Raw genomic sequence first — 17944 nt, forward strand, 5'->3', positions numbered from 1 at the left:
AAGGCTCTAAGGGTGAATTTTCTCCTGCATGTGAAGAGCTGGAAGTTGAGTTTAATGTAAGAACCTTTATTTTCCAAAGAGGCAGGTTGGTCTTCCTATATCGACAGACTCCGGAGCTTAGATTTATTACAGAATGGTAATCAGGCAAAAGAATAAATACACTGCATTTTTAATTCATTAATCACCTCGGAAAGCAAAATGAACTACAGTAAAGAAGACAATATGTTTTTCAGTGCTGGAGGTGGAGGGGGGAGGTGGGCGAGGGAGTCGGTTTTTCAATAAAATGCAGTTACTAAAATCCATTTTGTGTGCAGATTAGAGAAAGGACACTTTACCTCTGAGGTTGGGAGCAGGACGCCCTCTGCAAAGGACCGGGGGTCTGTGGATGACCCCTGGTGGACCCCAGTGTCTTCTGGAACTTACATCAAGAGCCAAAGGCTGGTCAAGAAACCAGGCATGGCAGTCAACCAGACCTGGGTTCCAATTCCTGCTCCATCTGGAAAATGTCCCCAAATGCGGGACAGGGTGGGGGAACCCTGTCACTTACTGACTTGAGACTGGTCTACCAATGGGATGTGGGTCCCAGAGGTGTTTTGTTTTCCAAACATTTCACGTCACCAAATTCTTATTAAGGGAGATCTGAGGCCAGCAAAGTTTTGGGGAAGTGAAAACGAAACCTCCATGTTTCTGACTGGCCGCATGCAGCTGGGCACTCTGGAAGCACCATCTGGCAGGAGAGGCTCAGATCGGACCTGGAGTGCTAGGAGGCTGCCCCCTTCCTGCTGTTGCTCCTGAGTCCTGATGACCTGGAAACTAGAAACTAGCTGACTTCTCACCTATGGAACAGACCTGCCAAGCAAGGAGGAGTTTGTCAGCATCTTAGACTCGACAAGGAAAAGAACAGAGGTCTGGGTAAAGAGAGAATGGGAAGCCATAATAACAGACCATGTTTACTGACTTCCAGGGACTCTGCGTAGATTATCTCTAATCTTCACAACCACCCTTCAGGGCTTTGAACCTATTACTGTGCCCATTTTACAGATGAGAGAACGGGTTCACAGAGGTCACGTCCTTCAGTCAAGTTTACATCACCAAGTGACTCGGCTGGGAGCTGAAAACAACTACCGTGTATCAGGCACTTGCTGCCTATTTTGCTTTACCTGTAGGATCTCATTTATTCTCACCAACAGCCTAGAAAAACAAGTATGACCGTTCCTATTTCATGTATGAAGTCAGAAGGGTTTCCCAGCCTCAGTATGACTGACGTGCGGGCCTGGATGATGCTGAGCCCTGGCCGGTGCTCAGCGGCACCCTGCCCCCCACCCACCAGATACCAGCAGCCCCCGATGTCATGACAAGCACAAGGCCATGTCCAGAGGCTACCAAATGTGCCGGCGGGAGCCAAGGCAACCCTGCTTTAAGTGAATGCCGAGGTCATGCAGGGGGGACTACAGAGCTGGGAAGGGGACCCCAGTCTACCTGACCCCTCTACTAGACTGTTCACCAAATGCCGTGTCACTTGCCCTACGGCCAAGGTTCTCAAAGGCAGACACTGGAGCAACACCTGCTTAGAAATGTGCATTTCTCAGGCCCAACTCCAGACTGCCTGAATCAGAAATTCCAAGGATGTGGCTACTGGCAGTTAGAGTTTTAACAAGTCTTTCAGGCAATCTGGTACCCACTGAAGTCTGAGACTCAGGGCCTTATGGCCGTGTATCTTGGCCTTAGCTGTGGCTACACACCTGGGTGGCTGGGGGCGGGGGGTCTTTACACACAATACTGATGCCTGGGTACCAACTCAGGATTATTCTGATTTAATTGATCTGAGTTAGGGGCTTCCCTGGTGGCTCAGATGGTAAAGAATCTGCCTGCAATGCAAGAGACCCACCGCAGATTTGATCCCTGGGTCAGGAAGATCCCCTGGAGACGGGAATGGCAACCCACTCTGGTATTCTTGCCTGGAGCATGCCATGGACAGACGAGCCTGGTGGGCTACATAGTCCATGGGGTCACAAGAGTTGGACACAGCTGAGCGACTAATACTTTCACTTTTCACTTTGGGGTTTAGGCACCGGGATTTTGAAACTGTTCCAGATGATTCTCATGGGGAGCTGAGGTTGAGGGAGCTGCCTGTGGTTCTTGGGAAGCCACCAGTCAAAGTCTAAGCATTAAAATCAAAAGCAGTTGAGGTTGGTCCCCTGACCCATCCACCCAAACTTGAACAAAAGTGGCAAGAACCGGGTAGTGGTTCCCTGTTCTCAGCCTCAAGCCACAGCTCCACAGAGCCCAGCTCCTCTCACTGTTCCCGTTTTGGGTTCCCTCTTTCATCGATTCACCTAAATCTCAAAACGTTTTGAAAACTATTTAGTTGGACTCTGCACCCGCTCAAGTGGTGAAGGAGGCCACTGAAATTGGCAGGCGAATGCTTTGCATTAAGTCAGACGTATCTGCAAGGTAACAGAATCATCATGCGGGAGGAAATGGAATTCAACTTCCCCTTCAACAACATCTAAGCATCCTCTGAGGTCTTATCGCCTCCCTCCAGCCACTGCCTTCTACGGGTGTCCTGCTATTCACCTACCGCTCCTCTGCCCTGGGCAAGCCCATCCCCTTCGCCACCCTCTGCAAAGCCCACGGTCACTCCCTCATTAACCTGGCTGTATCCTCTCCCGACCTGTCCCACGGCCTGGAATTGCCTGCCACTTCTTCCTGCACGCCCACAACCTCTGCATCCTTTAAGATCCTTATTTGATGCCTCCCGCCCAGGGTGAGCTCCCCTTCACCACTGCTTCTGTGTTACCATCAGAGCAGCGATGTGAGTGATGCATCTGATACATTCCATCCTGCTTGCTCAATCTCCTTTTTTTTTCCCCCCATCTGAGCATCTCAGGCAGTGGTGTGCTGCTGAGGATTTAACACCTTTAGCAGAGGATGGAGGCCAGAGACGGGGCCAGGTTTCAGCAGCACTTATACGGCAGGTATTCCCACCGTGGCCGACTTCAGGCTGCCACCCACGTGAAGTCACCTAATGTGGAACTGAAAGAGATGCATACGACGGGCCCCTGGGAGAGCCGGCCAACGACAGTCAGTCCAGCAAACGTCCACTGGGAGTAGGCTGTGCCCGATGCCCTGTGCAACGTGCCGAGTGTAAGGGGTACAAGGCAAGGGTCCTGGATCTGAGTTGAGTGTGGAGCATAAAGGGGAAAAGGTTCCTTTCAGAGGAACCTGTCACAGGCAGAAGAAATGGTACAGGGAAAATAAAAAGGAGGAAGTGGTCATCTGTGGCCAACTAGACCATGGGATCACCTCGAATGCCGGGAAGAGGGATGCTTAATGTTTCTGAGCCAAAGGAGACAGTTATCACTGGTCGCTTTTGCCGCTGCCTGAGAGGTGGCACCATACTCAGCAGCTGCCGTGACTTGTTGATTTAACCCGTGTAAGAGGAGACGGTTCTGTCACGACCACCTGGAAGGGAAGAGACTTTCCCAAAATCACAAAGCTGGAAGGGTCTGACGCCGATGTCTGCAACACCCTGACAAACCCCTGAGCTGAGCGTTTCCAGTGAAGGGACTCGGTCCTTTGTTATAGCAAAGACTGCTGAGCTGGCGTTCCCTTAGAGAAGGACTCCCAAAAGGTATTCAAACTGGACTGCAGACACCTAGGAGACCTACGGGGTAGAGAGAGAAGGGCCCAGAACTTGGGGTTGAGGAGTCACCCCCCCACAAACTACTCACTTCTCTTGTACCCAGTGATCCCGCATAACCATTCATTTTACAAACGCTTCCTCTGCTGAAACAAAACAAAACGAATCTGAGAACCTCTGGTGTGTGCCAAATCCTGACATGTATGGAGGTGGCAGCTGAAGCCTGGATGCTTCTGGTGGGCATACTCCTACCCCATATATATATATTTTTTTTTCTAATTTGTTACAGTCTTAGCATATCATGGGGATAAAATGACTTCGGGGACATTTTCAGAAATTGCACCCAAGTCCAAGTATCTTTCCTGAAAAAGGAGAACTCTTAAGGCAAAGTGTCAAGCGCACCCGGAAGCCCTGCCCCTGGATGGGTGGGCTGGGATCTCCCCCTCCTGTCCTCGCCTGCATTCCTGCTGGATTTCCCGGCTCAGCATAGGAAACTTGCCTCAACATCCAGTCAGATTCAGGTTCACCTTGGAAATGCTTGTCCCCTTGTTGGAAACGCTTTTCAACCACACTGGACAAAATCTGTTTTACACAATTTCTCTGCAGGCAGCTTGGCCTCTGCAACAAGTTCAAAGAACTAGGGCTGCAGAATCTACCCCTTTTCTCACCACCTGGCACCCAACTCACTCTTCATCTTCCTCTTCCTAAGAGCAGACTGCAGTGACATTGCTGTATTTTAACATATCACTCCCCAACTAAAACCTGAAAGAAGAAATACATATTTCTGTCAATGGCTTAAGAGGACTGTACCTCTCAACTGCTACTAAAACTCCCTTAGTCTTTTTTTTTTTTTTTTTTTTCCACATTTGTAGCATTTTGGAGCAATCTGCTGGAGTCAAAGAAAGCAGTGAAATTTCCACAACCGACTTCAAAGCCCCTGAATCCTGTATCCATGGAGGGGACCCTGGTAGCCAAACCAGAGGGGACCTTTTTCAAAGCGGCGGGTGCAGGAACTTACCAGGCATTTCTGCCTTGCTTCTGTGACTGATGCTAATGATAGACACGTGACCAAAATCCCCACACAGTTCTCTAAAAAATGCCCCTCCCTCTCTTCTTGCGAACACTTTTGGCCGCGACAGTGCAGATGATACAGACAAGGGCTGGAATGGAGGGTCCACCGTCAGTGCTCCGTTAACTCCTTAACACACAGGATTCTTTCACCCCGTGGAGAGTGTGGAGTGAATGGATTGATGAAGACGAAGGGCTACACCTGGATGGTTTTACTTCTGTAAAAATGAGTGCTGGGCAGAAGTGGCTTCAGAAAAAGGAAACACACCAACTGTCAGGGCACCAGCCAACCCAGTTCATTTCTGTCTTGTGCTTTTCTGTCTTCTGATTCCATGCCCTCTTTGGCCTGGCCTTGCAATTTCTTCTCCATGGGACCCCTGTTTACCCATCTTGGTCAATGTCCAGGACAATCCTTCCTCCCCAACTCACATAGAGACACACACAGTTTACTCCAGCTATGCCCACACTGCTGTACTGAACAAAGATTCGGTCTGTGAATATTCTGTGTTATTAAATATTATAAAAATTAGCCCCCTCCCCAAGATGTCCAGGGTCTTTCTTGGTGACTCAGTCGGTAAAGAATCTACCTGCACTGCAGAAGACTGGGGCTTGACCCCTGGGACGGGAAGATCCCCTGGAGCAGGAAATGGCAACCCACTCCAGTATTCTTGCCTAGTAAATCCCATGGACAGAGGACCCTGGTGGGCCACAGTCGGACATGATTTGGCAACTAAACCACAACCACCACCACCAGCAAGATATTGTCCTATTTACAGGCTCACAATACTGTGTAAGATTGCCCACTGCCCCACATTCCAGTCCAAAGGGATTATTATTATTACTATTTGGTGATGAGTGGGATGAATGAAGTTTCATAAGATTATTGGTCATTTGTATTTATGTTTTCTAAAAGCTGCCATCTGCCTATCAGGTGGTTTGCCTTCTTTCTTTTGAATTTACTAGATCCTCAAATTAGGGAAATTTGGTCTGTGACCATCTCGTGGGTTGTGATTTTCCCCATGCCTTGTTTGGCCTTTGATTTTGTTCCTGGTGAATTCCCTATGTGTTGGTTTTAAATGCTTATGTAGCCAAATGTATTAATCTGGATTTTGTCCAGGCTAAGGAAGATCTTCTCTTCAGTAAGTTAAAAAAACAAACAAACAAACAACAACACTAGTTTCTCTTTGCTACCTTTGTAGCTTTTGCCTTGTGGAGTTCACAAAATCAACCCCTCCACCTTTCACAAATTCCATAGTTTTGGGAAAGGGTTTAACAAACAGGACCAGCATTTATTGTTTTTAACTGTCTACATCCAATAAATCTTGAGAGCAAGAACTATGCTGAATCCTTCAACACCAAATTCTTATTCATGTGTATAGCAGGTACAAAATGAAGTGTTCGTTGATTTAAATCTTAAAATGAAGCATAACAACTTTGACGCCCAACCAGTCGGAGCAAAAGGGTCTATTTTCCAATAGCTCTCCAAAAGAGGACGTTAAGAAATAGGGCTGGAGCAGACTATATTTAACAAGCTGCCCAGGAAAGGAAATTCAGCCCACGAAACTGTCAAGGAAATGTCAGGATATGGGTCTGTGGAAAAGCCAGGAGAGGATTAAGAGAACAACCTCTCATTTCGACAGATCGCTAAGATGTCGCCTCCGTCGTGTAAGGAACTTTTCCGAGGCTCTTGTTCTCTGCGCACCAGATTCAGGTCCAACCTGCCACTTTCCTGGCAGGATGTGAGACAGAGACGCTGTATGCTGCGCGCTGGGACAGAGCTGGGCTGGACACAAAAATAAATGAGGCCTGAACTCCAGGCTCACAGAGTTGAGAGCCCAAGAGAAGATGAGAAATTGACAAGGTAGACTGAAGCGTGCCCCTGGAGCGGCTGTTTTGCGTGGCTTAATGCTGTGCATTAGGGGAGAATCCATGTGCCTGACGGCACGTGATTACACATCTTGGTTAATTCCAGCCAGCAGCATCTTCCTCAGTCCTGTGTCTACCACCACCCACCCCAATTGCCCGCTAACTAAGTGCCTGCTGGTAATGATGACCAGTAATACAAACATCTCATCAGTAACTGCAGAAGCGTGTGCCAATAATTCGGATGGCATCTGTCTTTGGAACCTGACAACTAAATACACTCTCTTCTTTTCCACGCAGAATTTGTGAAAAACACCATCACACGTTTGAAATGAGCTACTGTGCCAGCTCAAAACCCTCAGGATCTCTCTTGGTTTATGCTCTGGGTCCCTGACCAACTGGTGCTTTAGCTGATTGTGTAGACTCGCAGAAGGCCTCTGGTCTGAACTCAAATGACCTGTTTCCCAAAAGACAGGAATTAAGCACAGCAGGGCACATGAGGGCAATGCGGCCTGCCCAGGTCACAAGGCTGTTTGTTTAGTGGCCACGGCAGGTGTAAAATCGAGGCTTCTGGACATCAACTTGGGTTTCTTTCCCCTGTGTGCCTTATCTGACTGCCCTAGCCCTTATTTTTAAAAAAAGGAAAACAGAGTTGATGCTAATAGAGGACTGGGAAGGCCAGAGGAAGCAGAAAAGACACAAAGCAATTGTTCCTCCCTTTTAATATTAAACTGGACCTTCAAAACGCTGACTTGTAAGAAATACAATAAAACAAGGGAAATTCACCAGCGGCTTCTTCACTTTCTGGGTCTCCATAACTAACTGTGTCCCTGGACACTTCTACTAGGAGTTCTCAATCCTGATTGTGCATTAGAATCACTGGGAATTAATTAAAAAAAAAATACTGATGCCTGAGCCCCACCAGCCCCTGGAGGTTCTGGTTTAACTGGGCTGGTGTAGGGCATCAACATTTTCTAAAGCCCCATAGGTGCATCCAAGGTTGAAACCTAGTCTCTAGGTTCAGAGACCTATTCATGCCCTAATTCTACTCATTCCTATCTCCCTAAATGATGCACAGGACTCCTGGGTACCAGTTTCCCTCCCCCATACTGGGACACGCCCATCTCCCAATCCCTGCAGAATCCCATTCTCAGAAAATGTGACTAGGCAGCAGCTGGACATAAAGACCCACCCCTAGACAGTGCTGATTGGACAAAAGCTAGACACCTCACCCAGGTGAACCAATCAGCTATCTCTTCTGAGAACAGGTTAGCAGAGGGGCTGACCACCTCTGCCCCGGGATGTTTAGGGCAGGGCATGGGAATCAGGAGTACTCCAAAGCAAGAAAGCCTGCCTGCCTTCTGCAGGGAGAATGAAGCAGGTGTGCAAACAGAAAAAAGGGAGGAAGGAGGGACAGAGAATGAGACCTCTTCCACCTTAATATGTTTCATGTTTCATGCCCTTAATATACACCTGTATCCTTACAACCAAGGGACAGAACCCTAAAGGCAGAGTTTTTTTACGTCTGAGATTCTAAGGAACTAATGGGCTCCTTCCAGGACCTCAAAGTCCCTTAGGAGGCTCATCCAACCACAAAGGGCCAGGTTGAATTTGACAGCGATCCTGGGATTTTTAACCAGAGCAGAGGATCCCACCCTGGTATCCTGAAAGCCCACAGGGAGCCCATGAAGGCAGTTACGGCACCCATGAGCCACTACTATCATTGGAAAGACCTACAGGATAACCCACATGATTAGGTTGTCCTTGCTTTTGATTGCACACACATCAGTGGAATTACACCACTTCTCCTGCTGATCAGAAGCCCGAGAGCTTTCACAGAGGGCTCTGATAAACAAAACAAACACACAGAATTACAAATGAATCCTTGAGAATATGGGCTTCATAGGAGGAAATTACGAAAGAGGTCCTTTAGTACTAAATAAAATAATGAAGTCAAGACTTCTTTATCTAGCCAACCATTTTTTCAAAACCGCCTTACTGTTATTTCCACGAGATGGTTGATTAGAAACCAGGCTCCCTGTTCATATAAATTTGGAAGATGCTGTGTGTCATCCATGTTGGTCCTTCACTATGGAGGATCACGATACATATGAGCACTTAAAGGCTCTGAGTTGGACGGAAGCAAAATTAAATGTTTCATTTGGTCTAACCCATAGTGCTCCCTAAATGTTTGGCCACAGAACTTCCCAAGCACACCTTCAAAAAATACTTTAGGAGTGGTGGTATTTTTCCAGGGGGAGGGCGGATAAATGACAGTTCTAGATTCTTCTCCATTTTCCAGTGGTGGCAGCACTTATTCTAAAGCAGAGGGAAGGTGTCCAGGATCATAATCACAAAGTTCTTGGAAAACAAATCAGACCTTGCATGGTGTCAAGGTCAAAGTTTTACTCCATAGAACACGGACGGGGGCCAAGTACGGCAGGATGTTCACTCTGCCAGGTGCCCTGCGTACATTATCGTGTTTAATCCCCTGCAGAAGCCTTTGAGGGACCATCCCGACTTTACAGATGCAGAAGTTGTGTATCCTTTTTCATGTGACTACAGATTCTGCTGACAACTTTTTATTAAATGGGGCTTTCAATGGAGTGATTTAACGCTGATTTATCTTCACTATCCAGCAATTTCCTGAGTGTCAATTGTGCACCTGACACTTTACACATTATAGGGTATTAAGGAAATGTACCATCTATTATTTTTTAAATGCTCTTGAAATGACAATCTTTATCTTTGAGTAGGAAAAGGCTGCTCCGTGACCTACCACCATCAAAACCACAGGATCATTCGTTTTTTTGGAGCTAGAGGGGTCCTTAGGGTCAAGATCATGTGAAGGGCTAGCCCCCATCTTCTAGATCCTTCTCAGATTATAACGCATTTTCTTCTAGGCATCACTCAACCCCACTCAGAAGAGGATGGCCAAGGAGGAGAGGGCAAATGAGCCTGCAATACCCGTGCTGAGGTTAAACACTGAGCTGTTTAACCAGGAAAGAGAGAATAAGCTGGGTGAGGAGAGGTGGCATGGTGTCCAGCTAGAAATCCCTGCATGCTTGTGGTGTGAGGTCAAATCATGTCTGAATTGCTCCTAGGCCTGAGTTTCTACATCTCTATAAAGGGGATTAAAGTAACCCTCCCTCTAGCTGCTCTGAGGATCAGTGATGGCATAGGTCCTGGCTACCAGAGATGCTCAATCAATGTGAAGCTCTGGATGACCATCAAAGGATGGGTCATTCAGAGGATGACGGATGGAGGAGCATCACGGTCTCCAACTCCACAGAAGTTTTCTCTAAGGCCTGACTAACAGGTGACCACCCTGAAGGGACTAGAGGAAATGGTGACTATCAGCTCTGCAGTCACTGTTTAAAAATCTGACTCTCATATAGTTTCTATAACTGCAGAGTTAGAGGGAAAAAATAAAAGTCATCAGCTCGAAACCTAGTTCATTTCTGAAATCCCTGAAAAGTGGGATTGGAAAACAAGCTCTGCATGCATTTGGTAAGGTACATATATGTTTCAGCAACCAATATGGAAGTCTACTGCCCCTTCTTCTACATTGTTCCATTCCTTTTGGCGATCTTCCCAAAAGCTGAACTCCAAATAACCTCTAACGCAGTCTCCCCAATATCCTGGTTACACGAGCTGGCATTCTGGGTTCAAGCATATGTCTCTGGTACCTTTGTAAAACTATTTTCCAGCTTCAGAAAATAAGACCCTGCTAATGAGCAAATCACTAGCAGAAGATCTGCTTTGAAAAACTCATATTTCAATTAATGAGATAATCTGGCACTGACTTAAAATGATCACTTGTTTGGCCAATGTGCATGAACGTCCTTCTTTCATTAAACATACTGTACCTCTATTATACGTAGTGTTCTTTGGGCTTGAAATTTATAGAACACGCTCTTTTATTATTGTATTTTATTTTACTGGAACATTTTAGGGTTTGTTTATTTACATTTGTGCCAGGGAACCTCCCATTTTGCCCCAGTGGCTAACCCACACCAATCTCTTCTCTGTACTCAGGAACCCCAAGTCTCAAGGCCTCAGACGCTGATAGTTCTATTGATATCTATGATCAATGTCATCTCCCTTTTCATACACTGTATTATTTTTCAAATGTAAAGATTTTATTGTGTAGTGTCCTGTTTCTAGGTAGAATTCTATACCCCTTTTCATTTTTGATAGTAACAATTTAATACTTAAAGTTGGAAAGACATACAAGGAAGTCTATAATGAGAAAACTTCAGGATACCCCCATATAAATAACTCTCATCTTCAATGTGACAGATACAAAACAGGGTTTGATGCACAAAGCCTTTCAAAATAACTACACTTTCAGATTCAAACCCAATAGTCCTGAGAAATAAAGGGCTAACTTTTGCTTGATATTAATCACAAATTACTTTTTCCTTTAAAAAATTAATTAAAAACATGAGATGGAATAAATATTTCAGGCAACCAGCAGCGAAATGGGAAAATACCATGTGTTTGGAGTTTTAGTGCCCTCTGAGTACAGAAATTTATTTGCAGCAAGCAGAAAATAGACAGCAAGCATAAAAATACAGCACAGTCCCCCTAGTAAAATTATTTATCAAGCTAACAAGGGAGCGACCCTTCTAGTAACAACAAGCCGGCGAGGAGAAGACATGGCTTTATATTTTACCTTTGGGTTAGCAACCCAGTAAAAATGCCAACTGACAAGCGCTTCACATAAACATTTCTTTCTAAATGAGCTTCCTTGTTAGAAGAAAGGGAAAAAAAGTCTCTCTAGCTAAGGCGCACTACAGCTTACAGAGGACTCAAGCATATATACACTAGCTCTTTAGGGCCAAAATAATATATATAATATAAAAGAAGCAGTTAATGTGAATGACGAACGGACTTAACAAAACAAATTTAAAGTTCATTGAAGAAGATGTGCTTATATTCTTATCGCGGTATCCTCATATGGATATCGACAGACGTCCGCAGTTTTGTAAGAGGATTTTTCAGGGCCATCTTAACAGTCTCCAAGAAAAAAATACATACATATATGCTCATATATAAGATATATATGTACTGACATTGCCTCTACTGTACAAGCCTCATTGCTATATTTTTTTTTCAAATATTTATTTTATGAGCAAAACCCCAAAGTCAGATTTTACAGTTTAACGATACCAAACTTTGATTATAAATTACAGATCACTTTACTGCAGCTTGCAATGGCCAAACCGAAAAAGGGTGAAGAAAGAAGAAGAAAAGAAAAAAAGTGGGGTGGGGGATCCTCGAGTTGAAACGAGACAGTGACTTGATCCCAAGTAAATTTTAAAGAAATAGTAAAAAGATGCATTCTCAGAATAACTGCGGCCTCAATAGCTTGGGAAGTAACACCTGATGGATTTACAATGAAATCACACACTTGGAACCCATCTTCCCTAAAGTGACACATTGGTCATTAACCATGACTTTTTCCCCCCTAATTGTATCAGGAGACAACGCACAATGTGAACGACACTGTAAAACGCTGAGTAAGGATAGAAACGTCTTGGAGGATCAGAATTCCTCCTCCTGCACCTCCGGCCATCGCACCCCGATCAGTGCCTTAAAAAATGCAAATTTCTCAGCAACAGGGAGGAAAAGGTTTTCGTTCCTAATATGATCTGGCTCGAATAAAATAGGATGGAAATAAAATAAAACGAAATCCTTCCTTACTTTTCTTTTTCCTGTGGGGAGCTGGGTGACCGTCACAGTGCTTGCTGCTGCTGAAAGCTCCAAGCTCTGGAGAACTAGGGAACCTGCTCTGGAGCAGGAACCCGGTGGCAAGGCCCGAACACAGCAACTCAAGACCTTGCAGTTTGGGAGCTGGGCGGGTTCTTCGCCCACACACGTGCAGGGAGGGTTTACCGCACGTACGGGTCACGTGCATTTTGGTTACAGGGACCTTGGGGCGTTTTCCACCAGGGCTGCTCAGGATGCTACAGGGGAAGCAGAGGAGCGCCAACGGAGGTAACATTTTAATTAACCAGGGTCCCCATGGAGACGAGAGTGTTTCGAACGCATCCCATTTTTTACCAAGAATTTTATCCCCCACAACTAAGCTGGGGAAGACTCTGAAAGCAGTGCGTTCTGCGTCCACGGGCTTCACTGGACCAGCAGAGCGCCAAGCACGTGGGAAGGCCCTGCCTCCCGGGGAAGAAAGTGATGCCTCGGGGCCTCGCGTGCGCATGCGTGGTGGATCTCTAGCAGCTGCTGGGAGCTCTCCTCCCGGGCCGCAGGGCAGCCCCAGAAAGCCTGTCCTGTCCCAAACCACTGCTCCTTCCCTGGGAGGGAAAGCTCTGATCCAGATCTCCAAACAACAAAGCACGTGCGCTTTCCTTCTACAACGCAGTGGTGAGGAACTGCTTCTCTTCGGGACTTTAAAAGGAGAAAAAGAGAAGGAGAATAAGAAAGCCGGGGGGCGGGGGGGGGGGGGCGGTAGTCTGGGGAAAATGAGTAACGCAATAGTCTTTGAGCATCAGGACAGAACGCCAGTAGGCACTACCCACTGAAGCGAAGGAACGAGACAGTGCTTCTCAACTGGGGTCCAGAAGATCAAAATCGGTGAAGGGGATTTCTGCTCCCTCCTGGCGACCCTCACCGCTGGGCGGAGAGCAAGGCCAGGCCTGCGTGCCCAGCAGAGTCCCCTGGCCTTCTGAAAAGCAGCGCAGGATTTCCAGCACTGTCAGACGTATCTATGCACCCCAAGATGCTTGGAAAGGACTTTAATGGTTCCATTAGAAAGGGGGCGGGGGCGGGGGTGAAATAAGGAAGAGAAAATGTAAAAGGAAACAGAAAATTCTATTCCCTATTCAAGTCAGCCCAGTAAGAGACCCCGGCTGTCAGCTTCCCCCTGCCATTTCTTGTGCATCAGGAATGAACCTCATTTTAAAATATAAACAAGCCAGAGACACACCATCAGGGGAGGCTCAAGCCCTTTAATTAACCACTATCCGTAAAAAAAAAGGTCTCCACTTGGATTAAGTTTGGGGTAGGGGTTCAACCCTGGTGTCAGAATCCCTTTAAATAATTGCTAACAGTCTCCCCACCCCCCACCCCAATGACTGAAGACTGCTTGGCTGCTGGCAGGAGCCAGAGAAGAAGAAAAGAAACTTTTGTCTGTAGCACCCAATTTAAAGGAGGCAGTGACCTCAGGGTCAATTTCAGATCAATTCGCTTCTCACCTCCACTGCCTACCTGCTAGCAAATGAAGTTACTGTGCTTTTCTATAGACTGAAAGGACTAAAAGGAAATCGTCACTTGCTGCAAGTGGATGACCCCTTATTAGAGGATGGATGCTTGCTGAAAGGAGCATGGAGAACAACTCCCTTCCTCTTTTTTGGTCACTTTCACCTCACCAGTGATTAAGGTGTAAGATGCACCCCTGGCTTGATAATTAGATGTTAATATCTTCCAGCAGCTTATACTGGAGGTCAGGGCTGTGTTGTCTCCAGTGACAATAACTGTAGTTCCCACAGCTGGTCTGACTTGCCCACTCAACACCTGACACTCCCTCCCCCTCCCTTCCCCAGTATTAATTCCCATCTGAAATGATATAAATGCTAATGGCTTTATTCCCGTAGATGCTGGAAAGAGAGGCAGTCTGAATTCTGCCACTGGCTTACCCTTGTCCCAGCATTTTCCAAATACTGCAAAAAAGAAAAAAAAAAGGGGGGGGGATAAAAAATAAAAGCAAAACCAACCCTTCTGCATAGCTCATTTATTGCTGATAATTTCATTAGGTGCCAGGAAAAGCAAAAAATGCAGACACTAAACAACAACTTTACAGTGATTTTTGGATCGAGGAAATGAAAGACTCAGCAAGCTGGAGGCGAAGAGAGTTTCAACATTGGCATCTGTGAACGGCAGCAATAAATCTGAGATTCTGGCAGGTGACTGAATGTGTGCTTTTAGAAGGAATGCTCTTGACAGAAGCATCATTTTGTTTTAAATAACGAGTGCTATACTTGTGTGCAAAAACCCTCCCCCCCCACCCGCCTGCCCCCACCAAATGAATGCATAATATTTCTTTTTTTAAGATAGCCCCTTCAATAGCATCCTAAGGATCACTGAAAATAATGGGACTTCATTAAGCTGGTTGCCCTGTACTTGCTTTGCCATAATTGATTGATTAAACCTGCTCACTAGTGGGGCCAGTGTCCACGGAAAGGACATTAAGCAGCCTTGTGTGGGAAGGGGGGTGGCTATCTAAACAAACAACAACAACAAACAATTTGATAAGGGAAGCCCCGGTACTAAAACAGTTTAAACAGAATTATTTCCCCTTCCTTTCTCAGTGCCAGCACATACTGTGATGTCATCTGCTTAAGACACACTCCTGGAATCTCTGAGGGGTTGGTCCACTCTCCAAATCTGCATGCCAGACAGCATCCCACTCTTTGCTGTCCTCCGTGGTGGGGCACTTACTCTGCAAGCTGAGTACTGAGAGGCCCTGAAGGGTCTGCAGTGAAGCCAGGGTCCAGACCAGCCACTGTTCTCACGCGGGCTTTTCAAACACAGGCAATGAGAAGGGAACATTTGTGTTCTGTGTGCTTCACATGGCCTTTGCCTGAGAACACCTGATTCACCATTTCTGTTAAAATACATTGATGGACTCTGCGAGGGAAATAACGGTAACAGCATCTGTAATTCTATGTCTGAATTAAACAGCTGTGCTCAGGAGCCCACATGGACACTGGACATCAGGCATCCATGCTTGCATTTTATTTCTGGGTGATCACGGGCAGCAATGTGGGAGGACACGTTATACAAAATAGAAACGAGATTCCGGAGTCCTTTTACTGTGTTTTTGTTTATAACCCAGCTCGTAACAGAGGAAAGCCTCCCTTACGTTGGTTAGAATTCACACTGGCGATGGTACAGTCAGCATAAAACGTTTCCAGCTAACTGTGAGATTGGGGAGAGAGAAAACCTGATGGGCACTTAGAACCCGGGGCAGAGCTGTTTATACAGATTCCATTAGGAATCTCCCACGGGCAGCGGGAGAGCCACAAACAGGCCTCTGCCCTGTGTGTGTGTGTGTGTGTGCGTCCCACCTGCCCTGCCCAGGGCGGCTCTGTTAAGGCTCGGATGCATCCAGGTGGGTCTGAGAGAATGTCAGGAACATCTGTAACGGTAGAGCAGACACATCAGCTGGCTCAGGTCCACCACCTCCCCCTGAAATTAGTGTTTCAGCACACAAGACGAAAGAGCATGTATTAAAGGCCTACCTGCTTTCAATTTTGGTGCAAGCTATGAGTAGCTGTTAATCTCCTTTTGACAATTCACCCTAAGAGACAGCCTCTGAGGTGAATTCCAAAGCCACCCTTGGCCTTAGGGTCACGCAACATCATCACCTGTTTCCATGGCAATGATGCTAATGTGACACCTGACCCAGGGGTGCTACCATGGAAAAACTGACATCAGAGAGCACTGTTGTCTTGGCATGTTAGAAGTCCTTCCTTAGAAGGCACGACCTTGACAAATCACGCACTTGGGCAGACTTGCGTGTATTAAGCTGAAGCATGCACTAGAAAATGTTAAGATCAAGAGATGCTACAGAAATGGAGCATTTCATCTGTTGGTGACAGTCCTTAGGATCACTATTTTGTAATAATACCAAGAACCATAATATAATCTAGACTATGTTTCTAAGAATAAATAAAAGGTAACTAAATGCCTCCTCAAATGGCTTCTAATCTAATTCTCAGACTCTCATCTAGAAAATGGCCAGAAATAAGCCGTGAAGTTGTACATAACAGAAATCAACAGGAGAGCAGAAAACTACTGGTTGCCCATTTCTGGCTTCCAGGACTGAAATCTCTTAACCAAAGTGACTTTCTGAAAACAAACTAAGTAACTCTCCCAAGAGTATCACATATTAAACTTTTCATATATCCGGTTATAATATCTAATATCACAGAGTAACTTTGAGGAATTGTTCTCCTACCCAACGTCCCCATCTGGCCAAATGCCTCTCTCTTCCCAGTTTTCACCTGTCAATCATGTTCACAGCTGAAATTTGATTTCTCTCCCACCAGTAACCTTATATGAAATATTACCGGGGGGGTCAAGACCCGTGTGAACCCTGCCTTAAAAGTTCATTAACTCTTTGCTCAGAATGGATGGTTTCAGTGTAACAAAACCTGCCCGGTGGGTTAGATCATCCTATTTAATAGATGGCTTTCAAACTGCAATTATAAAGTCAGAGAAGAAAGGGATAAAGTTTAGGTACAGCATGCACACACAAGAACACACAAATTAATCCCAATGGTATACACTCAGTTAAAAATCTACATATGAGAACTATTAAAGAAAATGTTAATTTTGTTTAAGGCTAGGAAAGAAATCATGTTAAACAGTCACAGTCCAGTTACTCAAAGACTTTCCCAAAAACAGTATGTAAAAGTAAGTAATCAGATACCATGTTTGAAGAGTGGGGGGAAAATGTGGGTCTGTTTTCTGACATCCTCAATTCACTGTATTCTTAAAGTGTCTCCTTGGCAAAGAGTAGCAATTTGACAGTGTGACTTAAACCAAAAGCTGTATTGCATGCAAATTTCTCAGCAAGCAAATTTCATTTTAAAAAAAATCAAACTTCATTCCATTAGCCAATAAGAGGTAACAGGAATACATAAAACCATAATGCTAAATAATTATTGGTGTAAGAGTGTTGGTCTGGTTCTCCAAATGAGGAAGATTCATAATTAAATTCACCCTGGGAACCTTGTAATTGAAAACCCATTTAAATAGCTTAATTTTTTTTTTTTTTTTTTTGTCAATGAAAATCAGATTTCTGACCCCCATATCCTCCTTCAGCCTAGCGGGGAGTTGCTCCAAACTCACATTTGGACACAGAGGAGGGACACAATGTGCTTTGAAATTACACTAACTTTTCCAAATGTGAGCATGGAGTGAGTTATAGGAGACTGTAAATTTGGAATGGTTATGTGAAGCCGGCCAGCGACCACGGATTCTAATGGTACAGATTCGCCCAGATGGTCTGACATTCAGGCAGAGAGACCGGGCAGCTCTTTGGGAGTCAAGAGACTCCTGCTGGTTCAGGCCGAAGGTCTGAGATCCGCTCAGACTGGCCGAGAGCTCTGTACCCCCGCCTCCGTGATGACAACAGGACAGGAAGGCATGCATGCTGGTCTCGCAGTCGGCAGCCTTCTCCTCAGCATCTGGCATCACCACCGATGTACGCGTGAAACCCAGACACTACGGCTCCGAGAGCAGGAGGCTTTCACACCTGGAGAGTGATCCGCATTCCTCACTCGCTCGCTCGCTCCCTCATGGAAGATGCATTAAAACAAGCACATGCAAATCAGAAATCAA

The 17944-nt window shown here is 45.8% G+C and overlaps 1 protein-coding gene across 3 annotated transcripts in view; it reads right to left on the reverse strand.

Moving 5' to 3' along the window:
- Positions 1–17944, reverse strand: part of MAF (MAF bZIP transcription factor) — a 347057-nt gene that overhangs the window by 314972 nt on the left and 14141 nt on the right. The window contains exon 3 of one of the 3 annotated variants that reach the window (XM_043898115.1): positions 14226–17858. The exons of 1 other annotated variant lie outside the window; for it this stretch is intronic. The gene's annotated coding sequence lies outside the window, so the exon portion shown is untranslated. Of the gene's footprint in view, positions 1–14225; positions 17859–17944 lie in introns of those variants that run through there. One more of the 3 variants, XM_043898118.1, reaches the window with a different exon arrangement.

The sequence above is a fragment of the Cervus elaphus genome, chromosome 4, assembly GCF_910594005.1.
Source record: "Cervus elaphus chromosome 4, mCerEla1.1, whole genome shotgun sequence".
In the NCBI taxonomy this organism is placed as follows: domain Eukaryota; kingdom Metazoa; phylum Chordata; class Mammalia; order Artiodactyla; family Cervidae; genus Cervus; species Cervus elaphus.